This window comes from Pangasianodon hypophthalmus, chromosome 21 (assembly GCF_027358585.1).
Source record: "Pangasianodon hypophthalmus isolate fPanHyp1 chromosome 21, fPanHyp1.pri, whole genome shotgun sequence".
Taxonomy (NCBI): Eukaryota; Metazoa; Chordata; class Actinopteri; order Siluriformes; family Pangasiidae; genus Pangasianodon; species Pangasianodon hypophthalmus.
The window spans coordinates 7,968,874-7,979,467 of record NC_069730.1 but is presented as its reverse complement, the minus strand read 5'-3'; positions in this window follow the sequence as shown (position 1 = coordinate 7,979,467).

The window sequence follows — 10,594 nt, the reverse complement described above, 5'->3', positions numbered from 1 at the left end:
AAAAACAAAATAAAAACCTACCGGTCTAGAGCGTACTCACTTCTGGGTTTAAATATGAGTATTTGGAGCACTAAACAAATACAGATACAGATGGCATTGTGTTACACCCCTAGTTCACATGTGCCTGAGGCCTATCTCCTGTGGGAACTCTCCTGGGAAAAGAGGAATGGGATAAGCAACATAATCATGCACAGACATGGTAATAATACTGAAATTAAAAAAATTATATGGATACAAAATGTGTCCAGGTTTAATGAAAGAACTGCTAATAAGTCATAATCAGAAATCTTACAGATTTAGTACAGTGTCTCAGATCTCAGGCTTCTACCATTCAATGTACAGGGACAGAGTGTGTTGTAAAGACTCCAATGAGCAGCTAATCTCAGCAAAATTATTTTGGCCCATATACTGGATGAATGCAGCCAAATACAGGAACATCCTTGAAGAAAACTTCTTCTAGAGCGCATGCAAACTCAGACTGGGGTGATGGTTCACCTTTTAACAAGACAATGACAGCTAAAACAGCACTGGAGTGGCTTTGGGGCAAGTCTTTGAATGTCATTGAGTGGCCTAGCCAAAGCCCAGACTTAAACCCCACTGAACATTTGTGGAGAGACCTGAAGATGGTAATTCACAGACACTAGCCACCCAATCTGACGGAGCTTGAGAGGATCTGCCATGAATGGAATAAACTGTCCAAATCCATGTGTTCAAAGCTTGTAGAGACATATCCTAGATCACTTGTAGCTGTAATTGCTGCAGAAGGGCCTTCTACAAAGTATTGAATGAAAGGTCTGAATACTTAGGTGAATAAGAGATTTCAGTATTTGTTTTTTTAATTAATTTTCAAAAATCTCTAAAAAATGTTTTCACGTCATTATTATAGGCGATTAAGCATGGATTGATTGGTAGAAACAGCAATTACATCCATTCAGAATCAAATCCACAACACAATAAAGTATGGAACAAGTAAAGTAAGTAATTGAAGTTACAGAAGTGAGTACACCTCTTTGAAATATAACTTAAATGTCAAATGATTCAAAATTGTATCACCTTACAGTAATTTACAGTAATTGCATTACTTCTAAGTTGAACAGTAGGGTATTTGCTCTTATATCACTAAAACTAAAAACTAACAGTTTCAATTTACTATATTAAAAATACAGGCCCCACAATAGGAGGGATGCAACAGAATTCAGTACACCTTTCATTACTGAGATTCAAATCTTTTATTTATTTAATACTTTTATTTTTTGGTGACAGACTCAATCCTTCTCGGCATGGAGGATACCAGTGTTGCACAAATTTCTGGAGAGATGTTCTGCCATTTTTCAGAGACAGTTTTTTTAGCTGCTCTTTGCTGGAGGTGTTGTGTTGCTCTACCTTTCTCTTTAAAATATCCCAGAGATGTTCCATTCGATTCAAGTCACGCAACATACTTGGCCAGGTCATAGTTTTCACGTTTTTCTAATTTAGAAACTCTTGCATGATTCTGGCAGTGTGCTTTGGATCATTATCATGCTGGAATATTCCTCTTCTGCCAAGCTTCTGAAGGCTGGGAGTCATCTTGTCAGCCAGTATTTTGGTATATCCACAGGCATTCAAGGTGCCATCTATAAATGTCCCCAACACCTTTTGCACTCATGCAGCCCCATATCATCACACTTCCACCTCCATGCTTCATTGTTGGGACTATGCATTCACTTTGGTAGTACTGGCCAGGTTCATGCCAAACATGCTTCTTTGTTCTCATCTGACCAAAGAATATGCTCTCAGTAGTCATCAGGCTTCTTTTCATGTACTGCAAAGTTTAATCTTGCAGTTTTGTCCCGAAGAGGAAGCAAGGGGTTGACGTTATGCAGTGTCCTTTGCACTGTCTGAGCTGTCACAAGAACCCTGATTTCCACTGATAGCCCCTTTGCCAAGTCTGAAGCACTTGCCCATCTGTTTTTCAGAGCTAGATTGTGCAAGTAGTGCACTGTCTGTGGTGTCATTTTAGGACGGCCACTGCGTTTCTGATTAGTGGTACTATGGCTTGTTCTATACCTCCTGATTACTGCTGCAACTGTGTTTTGACAGTTACCTTTTCCATTTTTGTGAAGCCTCACAATCAGATTTTTCAGTTCCTCTTGCAATTCTTTTTCATGTGGAGTAATGATGCGGACCTGTAGATAGACACAGCCAATAGATTCAAAATTAAGAAAGTTCTGGTGTTCACAGGTCATTTGATAACTATGTTCATGCAATAAGGCCATTTGGAAATCGTAGTCGTACTCAATTTTGTTTCAGTGATCACAGGTTTTCTAACTTGTGTGTCATTAATCACAGATGTATTCACTTTTGTTGCATTAATTTTCTACTTTGGGGCCTGTATTTTCAATATAGGTTTTCTAAAGTATTTGTTTTTGATTGTTCATAAGAGGAAATACTCTAGAACTTAGAAACTTGTGAAATAGTGTAATTATTGAGAGGTAATACAATTTTATTTAACATATAAGTGCTATTGCACAGAGGTGTTCTCACTTCTGTTGTATACTGTATGTGTACGTGTGTGTGTGTGTGTGTGTGTGTGTGTGTGTGTGTATATATATATATATATATATATATATATATATATATATATATATATATATATATATATATATATATATATTGTACTTTTGGTAGGTATTAACCACTGCATGCTGGGAACACCCTACAAGACCTGTCGTTTTGGAGATGCTCTGACCTAATTGTTTGACCACTTGTCTAGCCACCACAATTTGGCCCTTGTCAGTCACTCAGATCTACCTATTTTTCCTGCTTCCAACACATCAACTTTGAGAACTGACTGTTCACTTGCTGTCTAATATATCCCACCCCTTGACAGGTGCCATTGTAAAGAGATAATTAATGTTATTCACGTCACCTGTCAGTGGTTTTAACGTCATGGCTGATCGACATACATACATATATCGGTGTATATATAGATTCTTGTTTACACACACACACACACACACACACACACATATATATATATATATATATATATATATATATATATATATATACACATATATATATATATATACACAGTACCAGTCAAAAGTTTGGACACACCTTCTCCTTCAGTGGATTTTCTTTATTTTTATTATTTTCAACATTTTACATTAATACTGAAGACATCCAAACTATGAAAGAACACTTATGGAATTATGTAGTAAACAAAAAAAGTGTTAAAATATGTTTTATATTTTAGATTGTCCAAAGTAGCTACATTTAGCTTTGATAACAGCTTGGCACACTCATGGCATTCTCTCATCAGATTCACAAGGTAGTCACCTGGAATGGTTTTCAGTTCACAGGTGTGCCTTGTCAAGAGTTAATCTGTGACACTTCTTGCCTTCTTAATGTGCTTTATACCATCAGTTGTCTTGTGCAGAGGAAGGGTGGGTACAGAGTCAATAGCCCTATTAGTGCTACTACAACTACTGTACAAATCCATATTATGGCAAGAAACACTCAGTTAAGTAAAGAGAAAAGACAGTCCATCATTACTTTAAGAAATGAAGGTCAGTCAATCTGAAAAATCTCAAGAACTTTGAATGTATCCCCAAGTGCAGTCGCCAAAACCATCAAACGCTATGATGAAACTGGCTCTCATGAGGACCCTGCCAGGAAAGGAAGACCAAGAGCTACCTCTGCTGCAGAGGATAGGTTTATTAGAATTATCAGCCTCAGAAACCTCCAATTTAGAGCACCTCAGAGTACAGCCCACATAAATGCTTCTCAGAGTTCAAGTGGCAGACATATTTCAACATCCACTCAGAGGAGGCTGCGTGAGTCAGGCCTTCATGGTCAAATTGCAGCAAAGAAACCATTACTTCGGGAGAATAACAAGCAGAAGAGACTTGCTTGGGCCAAGAAACACAAGGAATGGACATTAGATCAGTGGAAAACTGTCCTTTGGCCTGATGAGGCCAAGTTTGAGATTTTTGATTCTAACCGCCGTGTTTTTGACATAGAGAGGGTGAACAGACAGTTCCTGAATGTGTGGTTCCCACTGTGAAGCATGGAGGAGGAGGTGTGATGGTGTGGGGGTGCTTTGCTAGTGACACTGTTGGTGACTTTTTTGAGGGAACACTTAACCAGCATGGCTACCACAGCATTTTGCAGAGACATGCCATCCCATCTAGTTTGCACTTAGTGGGGCCATCATTTGTTTTCCAACAGAACAATGACCCCAAACACACGTCTAGGTTATGTAAGAGCTATTTGTCCAAGAAGGAGAGTGATGGAGTGCTGCATCAGATGACCTGGCCTCCACAATCACCCGATCTAAATCCAACTGAGATGGTTTGGGGTGAGTTGGACATAGTTTGGATGTCTTCAGTATTAATATACAATGTTGAAAACAATAAAAATAAAGAAAAAACACTGAATAAGAAGGTGTGTCCAAACTTTTGACTGGTACTCTGTGTGTGTATATATATATATATATATATATATATATATATATATATACACAAATCATTTGAATTTGTCACTGTTTCATATTAATTATATGTGCAGTTTACCTAATAATGTTATGTTAAATTTATAAAAGTTCATTATGTAAGGTGAACAGATTTGTTATTGATTTATTTACCTTATTAATTAAATTAACTATTTGCTATATGAGTGTAAGTGGAATACTATTAAATAATCACAAGCATATTTTTAGAAACAAAATGCATTTATTTTCTTTCCAAGGTCTTACCAAGTGCAACTGCAACTGCTATATAGTACTGTGCAAAAGTCTTAGGCACCCTGTTTTTTTTTTTAGTACAACCTTTGTTATAGATTTTTTATTTTATGACTTCTACATTATTGATTCACTACAAAAACATTTAAGATTTACAAACATTAGTTTTCCATCACATAATTAACACTTACAGAATTAAATGTTACAGAAAAATGTTTTTATGTCAGTAAAGAAAGCAGCATATTTCGTAAGAGACACTTTTCAGACCAAAAAACATAATGAAGGCTGCTGGGTTTTGCTGCAAAGATAAGAAGCAAGTGTGACGATCGAAGTCTCCAGAAGAACTGTGGCTGGTTCTTCAAGATGCTCAGTAAAACTTACAGCTAAGTTGATGACCAGTCGATGTCAGAAACTGGTAGATGGCTACAAGAAATGTCTCATTGAGGTTATTTCAGCCAAAGGGGGAAACACTAGCTATTAGGGCATAGGGTGTCTTAACTTTTTCCTCAGTTGAAATACTAATTTTTGTTGATTTCTCTTGTTTAATAAGTGAAAACAAAGTCATTTTTGTTGTTTTGCAATTACATCACTTTCATCTACAAGTACAAATTTAAACAAGACCAGAAATTAACATGTTGACATTTCTTAATAAAGAACTGGATATTTAATGGGGTGTCTTAATTTTTTCACATGAATGTTTCTTCCCTATTAAAGTCAAAGAAGGCATAGAACACACACTTACATATAACTGTTACTGCTTGGGTTTTCCCTGAAACTGTGAGGGACCAAGTTGAAGATAATGCCGTTTTTCTCTTCCTTTTCGGTTAACCAGATTCACATGAGAAATCATCCTGGTGGACTGAAGTCTGCTGGCACCTTTTTTCCCCATTGAGTGAACTGGATTCATGCCAGACTTTAGCCAAATGGACTCTTCAGGCTGAATTCAGCATAAATTCAGCATACCACTTACCAATACCAGAACTAAACCAGGAGACCCAAATGTAAACCAAACTCGGCTCAGACATTTTTGTTATCTGGGGTATTGGTTCTGAGTGCAGTAGAAACCTCACTATGATAAAGTGATGAAAATCATTAACAGTCTAAAGTGCAACCACGTCATTGCATACCTCACACTGTGGAATTTTGAGCAAGATCTTCTTTTTCTGGATGCCATATTATATTCATATGATGTTTAAATAGAAAAGAATATGTTTAATTGTACAATAACCTATAATATTCCTTATGTTCACCCTGTTAAAGAAATTATTTTTATCAAATATAGCATTTACAAAGGCAAGTTATGACCACTCGGATAACCACATGTTAACACAGAATTCACTTTCAGTCTACATGTAACTGTAAAAGGACGTATGATGTGATTGTGACCTGCAGTAACCATTTATTTACACCTTTCTGTCTAGCACAAAGCATCTGTTGTATCTGTCATTCCCATGTAGTGGAGAGATTTGTTTAATTGGATGTAATGTCTGGTGCTATATAATGGTGACCACCCTCTCATTGAACTTCTATAGGTTTGCTATGTAACCAGTAACAGTGAGGGAATTATGGCAGGCCCCGATTTCTGAACTGTAATTCTTGACAATGTGTAGGCTAATTAAAGGTACATTATTACACTTCCTGAGTATCAGAGCAGTTAACGGGGGCTGTTTTTACCAACATTCTTTAACCAAATCCTTTGGGATGATAGACTTAAAAGAGCAAACACCTTTATTTAGCACTGATGGGTCACTTGCTTTTCCTTCAGACTGCTGAAAGCCAGACAGTTGCTAGAAGTGAACAGTTTCTATATCCACCCACTTGACTACTGATATAGATAAACTGACACATGGCATGCCCTTGTTAAGAAGCCACTTCAGGCCACTAATTTCACTTGCACATATACACAGGAGCTAGACCTTTGCCAAATTTTATATATACTTTGTGAATCTATAATTAGTGAATAATGCCAGTTCACTATTATGAAATATTTGGTAAAGGTTCAACATTTGATCAATTTCATAACAATAATATTTTTATAATATATGAATTTATCCAATTACAGTAATTTAATGATAACCGCAGAACACACTTCCATTGTCTCAAAACAGACCAGTCATTCTCAAAGTACATTATTCCTCATTAAAATGCCTGTTTACCATACCAGACAACCACTCATACTCTAATGCAATTATGGCTATATCTGTTACAGATAAAGTATAACAGAGCAATTCAGTAGCTTAATGCAAGAGTACTATACACATAATTGGCTACTAAAAATTTACTCATAAAATTTAGTCTAATTACAGAATTCCAGGTGAAAATACCATAAGTTTCTATTTAGATGTCTTTCATTGAGTTGAATGAGTTATATCCTTACTAATATATTTCTTTTGTATTCTTATTTTAAATTTGTTTTTGTATTCTTGGTAATTTTGTAAAAGTCTCTTCAGCTCCTGAAGATGCTTTAATACACCATTGTCAATTTATGAATGGGATTAAGGAGGATTTCACAGTTACACTTGCAAACATTCTTTGCTTGGGTCATCTTTTCCCTTACATTTCAGATAAGAGCCCTGCTAGAAGTTTTTTCTATTTTTTAACTGCTTAGATTTTCATGTAATATTAGATGGTATTACGCATATGCATATGCCTTTAGGCAGTCGTGGCCTAATGTTTAGAGTCTCGGACTGAAGGTGAACCTGAAGGTCGTGGGTTAGAGTCTCAGGTCCAGCAGGGATTGTAGGTGGGGGGAGTGAATGACCAGCACTCTCTCCCACCCTCAATACCACGACTGAGGTGAGACCCTTGAGCAAGGCACCAAACCCCCAACTGCTCCCCGGGCGCCACAGCAAAAAAGGCTGCCCACTGCTCCGGGTGTGTTTTCAGTACTGTGTGTGTGCACTTGGACGGGTTAAATGCAGAGCACAAATTCCGAGTATGGGTCACCATACTTGGCTACACTTCACTTCACTTAATGTTAGCATGCTGTCCCATTTACTGAAAACACCAATTTCAGTAACATTTTGCTAACCAAGGGTTAAATTAAATTGAATTAGTTATAGTTCTAGCCATTTTCATGTTTGTGAGAATAGAATTCACTTGCTGTATTAAATCTGTGTGTGAATATGAAAGATGCAAGTAGAAAGATTCTGTTAATAAAGACACTTTTTGGGTTTGATACATTTCATACAGAAGGGTTTGCTATGAAGCTGGAACACACTGCTGTGAGTCAAAATTGGGTCCTTTAAATAGCATTTCATTATAAGGCTTGTATGATTTGCCCAGAACATTTTCCTTCCATCACCACTGTGCAATGTAGAGGAACAAAAGTGTTGAAAAGACTCTTTGAGAGGAGCTAATATTGGAGTCCAGTGCAATGGAGACCTCACTGTGATAAGGTGATGAAAACCATCAACACTCCTAAGTGCAACCACGTCCCTGCATGCCTCACACTGTGGACTTTTAAGGTAACACACAGCTGTCAGTGTGTGTATTAAAAAAATTGAGCAAGATCATCTTGATTTCTCGGTTCAGTATAGTATTCCTAAGATATAGTAATGTACAATGCAATGAGTTTAAATATTTTTTTCTTATATTAACCCTATTAAAGGGCATCAAAAAAAAGTAGACTTCAACTACTTATATATTTTTAATACCTATTATTTAGTGTTTTAAATAATAATATACATTCATTCAGTCATTAGACTTTTCTATTTCTGTTTGAATTTATAATTTTCAAGACTGGCTACACCTTTTCTCAATATGTAGTGCAGTAAAGCCTACATATCGTCAGATCTCAAGTAGGGTATACACCTAAAAGTATTTTTAACGTGAGGTATACAACGGAAAAATCTTAAATCTATTAGCCGGGTTGGGCTGCAGTTGGGGGAATGAAGATGAATGTACAAATCAATCAATCAATTAAATCATTTTGAGTCACACCAATTTGAATAAGTTTACTAAAAAGTAAACTTGTTCAAATTGGTGTGACTCAAAATGATTCCACACTCCCTGAGGAATTAATACTTTATTAAGCTGACAGATTTCACTAACACTACAGTTAATACAACTTGTAGCCATCTGCATAACAACTTGTGACTATAGACTGAGCTACAGGTAACCTGTCCTCTAAAAATGGTGATAGGCTTCTATCATCTCCTTTCATCTCTTCAGGCTGTGATGAGTGTATATTGAAGTATTTGGAGCCATTGTTAGCTTGTAAGCCAGATGTCTGAAATGAAATCGCTGGTCCTAGAACTGCAGCCATATATAGCAGATGCTTCAGCAGAGTCTTCTAACATAGTCATATAGTTGAAAGACAGGGAACTGACAGTTGAACGACAATGTTCAACTCTGGTTGTTCCAAATGGACAGAATGATTTTGCGCCCTGGGCCAGGTTACCTGCGCCTGCATGTTTGGTCCCTTGGGGTGAAGAGCAGGTGGAGAACTGCACCCAGTAGTCCAGGAGATATTCCTAAAAACAAGAGCCCCTAGTACACTGGCTTTGTATGCGGTCTGGTGGAAACTGTTCTGGAAATTATATGTACTCCATCATCTGGATCCAGTGCACTGTGCAGTTTCTATTGGCTTTCCTACAGTGAATACTACAAAGCAGAATGTCTCCATTTACATTGCAGGCGTATGTGGTGGCAATTGCAGTGCATCATAACACAGTGGATGGTGTCTTGTTGGAGGCTAATTAGCTAATTACCTTGTTATAAACTTGTCAGAGCCTTTATGAAGGCAGAGGGTGGCAGCGGCGCAGTTAGAGTGGCCGTCCAGGAAAACTCACTTGCCAAGAATCAGGTCAGGCCAGATTCAAGGAAAGATAAGCCTGATGCTCTCTCTCATCATTGGGCTGTCTCAGATCCAGAACTGGAGCCAGAGACTCTAATCCCATACCCTTGAATTGTGGCTATGCTGTGCTGGGCCCTACAGACCACCATCAGAGAAGCTATATGGCAGGAGCCCAACACAGGAGGTGGTCCCCTAGGCAAGTTATATGTCCCCACCACAGTACCTTGTTCCCATGTGTCCCTGGACTTCATTACAGGTCTTCCCGTGTCCTGGGGCAATACGTTCATCTTGGTTCTAATTTGCCAAGGCCTGCAAATTTTGTGGCCCTACCCAAGGTCCGTTCTGGCAAGAAGAAGGGGAGCTATTAATGCAACTGGTTGTACATGTGCACGGGATGCCTACCTCTCTGGTGTCTGACTGGGGGCCCCAGTTTTCAACCAAGACCTAGGCCGTACTTTGCGTTGGCTTGCTTCCAGTAATCCATCCTCATGGGCAGAACACCTCCCATGTGCGGAATGTGCCCATAATACCCTCTGAGATTTATCTTTGGGCATGTTGCCATTTGAGTGCCAGTTTGGGTACTCTCCACCCATGATTCCAGAGCAGGATCACGAAGTTGGGGTTCCGGCAGTTCAGCAGTTTGTTCAACGTTGCTGGAGAGCATGGCAGGAGGCCCATAAATCCCTAAGGACCACATCTGAGGCACATAAGCAGGTTGCTCACTGTAAAAAGCAGGAAAAGCCCACCTTCAGCCAGGGTCAGCAGGTCTGGTTGTCGACCAAAGACCTCCTGCTACACGTGGAATTGCACAAACTGGCTCCACACTATGTGGGGCCATTTATGATTGAACAGTGCATAAACCTGGTCACCTATCAGCTGCGTTTGCCCTCATCCATGTGCATCCACCCCACATTCCATGTGTCGCACCTTAAACTGTTTCTGTGTGGTCAGATGGCACCTCCATCCCAACCACCTGCTCTATGTCTTATAAATGGCTGCCTATATTTTGAAAACAAATAGAGGGACTACTTCATAATGATTCTAAAGATTTCCTCTCAGGGGCAATATGTCCA